The sequence below is a fragment of the Epinephelus moara genome, chromosome 19 (assembly GCF_006386435.1).
Source record: "Epinephelus moara isolate mb chromosome 19, YSFRI_EMoa_1.0, whole genome shotgun sequence".
In the NCBI taxonomy this organism is placed as follows: Eukaryota; Metazoa; Chordata; class Actinopteri; order Perciformes; family Serranidae; genus Epinephelus; species Epinephelus moara.
Genome location: NC_065524.1, coordinates 4,481,619 through 4,483,680, shown reverse-complemented (window position 1 = coordinate 4,483,680; position 2,062 = coordinate 4,481,619). Strand labels below are relative to the sequence as shown.

The 2,062-nt window shown below is 42.0% G+C and overlaps 1 protein-coding gene across 2 annotated transcripts in view; it reads right to left on the bottom strand.

Moving 5' to 3' along the window:
- Window positions 1-2,062, bottom strand: part of borcs7 (BLOC-1 related complex subunit 7) — a 1,032,483-nt gene that overhangs the window by 586,290 nt on the left and 444,131 nt on the right. The window lies entirely within an intron of this gene.

The following is a 2,062-nucleotide window of genomic DNA, read 5'->3' as shown; positions in this document are numbered from 1 at the left end:
GAAATTGCCTGATGACACATAGGCTACATAAAAGTGACTGAATCAACTGCCATGAGCAAAGGGCAAAAGAATTTGTTTTTATTGCACTTCATACATATACAGATTCATATAAGGAAATTAAACCATAAGTTTTGGGAAATTACATAAGTGACGAGTTATACTCTAACTCCCAGGAAAGTATGTGCTAAGTGACCGCGAGGGATACTCTAACTCCTGGGAAAGTATGTGGTAAGTGACCGGGAGGAATTATGCTCTAACTCCCGGNAAGTGACCGCGAGGGATACTCTAACTCCTGGGAAAGTATGTGGTAAGTGACCGGGAGGAATTATGCTCTAACTCCCGGGAAAGTGGGCGAGAGGTACACTCTAAAACGCGGGCTGACTTATGAAGTGTTACCCAATATAGAACACATTGATAGTGAAGTGCGCATTCTATTTGCCAGTTTAGTTTTAATTCAATGGTAATTAAATAAAATTCCTGCCTTTCTTCAGTAATGTCACTGTCAACGCTGTCTGTCATGACAAATGCGCGTGACTGCATGTCACTCATTTGCGTCCAGCGCAGTTACCGGCCCGGCGGCTGCTGCACCAGCCAGACGCAGCTTTCTGCTGTAACGTTAACAGCCTGTAACACAAATAACGTTAACGAGATCGCCATGGATATTTGAAAATGGTTCAAGCAAAACAGGACCAGCAACAAGTCAGACAACGGTAACGATGGTGAGACAGAGACTCGACCTCGACGTGAAGTTAGCCTAGCTGCTGGGGAGCAAGCGGCAGCCTCGTCCTGCTCACTCCCGCCCAAGCCGCTGCCTTCACCCCCAGCCCCAGAGCAGGCGCCCAGCTCATCCAAAGCACCGCCACCCGACAACCTAGGCAAAGAGGAGCCATAAGACTCTATAAAACCTGTACCTTTTGCTGTGGTATGGCGGTTTCTGCTGGATGAAATGGACCACACAGGTTATTTTTATTTTATTTGAGCTTTTTTTTTTTTTTTTAAATTCAACTTTACTAAACATGTTTAAAAAAAGACACAGAAAAACAAATAACAAAAATAGGGCATATAAACAATACAATAAATTAGTTGTTGAGTAAGTTAGATGGTATGTGTCATGTTCAAAGGGGTAGGAAGAAGTTAAGAATTTTATTATGTCCTACCACATTATACTGTTATACTATAAAAAATAAAATTTAAAACTAGGAATTCTATCTTTAACAATCAGTGATGGTTTTGAGCTGACAACACTGATTGTTATAGATAGAATTCCTAGTTTGAATTTCTATGTTTTATTTTCAGGGTAAGAAATATCTGCTGCTAGATGGACTGATGGGTGAGGTAGCCCAGACTAAATGTAGCCTTTTCTTTGTTCTGCTACAATATTGCTGCAATAAAGCACTTGAAAGACACTTTAAATATTCTTGCTTGGCTGGTATCATCCAACTTGAAATGACTGGAAAATGCATAATTTAGTGTTGAATAACGTGCCGGGCATGTGCACCCCCTCTGATCTTAGATGCACCTCTTGTCATTATTTTCTGGAACCGGCCCTGGTTAGATATTGAAGGACTGGACATATTTACTATATGCCTCTGTACTCAGTTCTATCGAATCAATCAACAAAGCCTGATTTTTGCATTTTGCTAGATTTATGCTGATGTGCTCAGTAGGTATTTAACATATCAGCATAAATCTGACTTAAATAACGTGAAATGTGAGTGAGTAGCTTTGGCAAGACAGTGGTTTATTTAGCTAGGCTGACCAAACGTCCTCTTTTGCCCAGACATGTCCACTTTTCACGTCCTGTCCGGGGCGTCCGGGGGGTGTTTATAAATTGATGATAATGTCCGGTTTTCCTTGTGTGTGTGTGTGTGTGTGTGTGTATGTGTGTGCTAGAGTGCGGCACGGGCCGCATATTTCTGTTTGAACCCAACAGCCATTCTGTTTGTTATGTCTGAAACCGAACTGAGCCCGACATTATTTAATTACTAAAGCACTGAGTTTGTGTCACACAGTTGTTATGGTTACAGGCTATTTAACAGGCCGGGCGTGCGCCGTGGGTGCT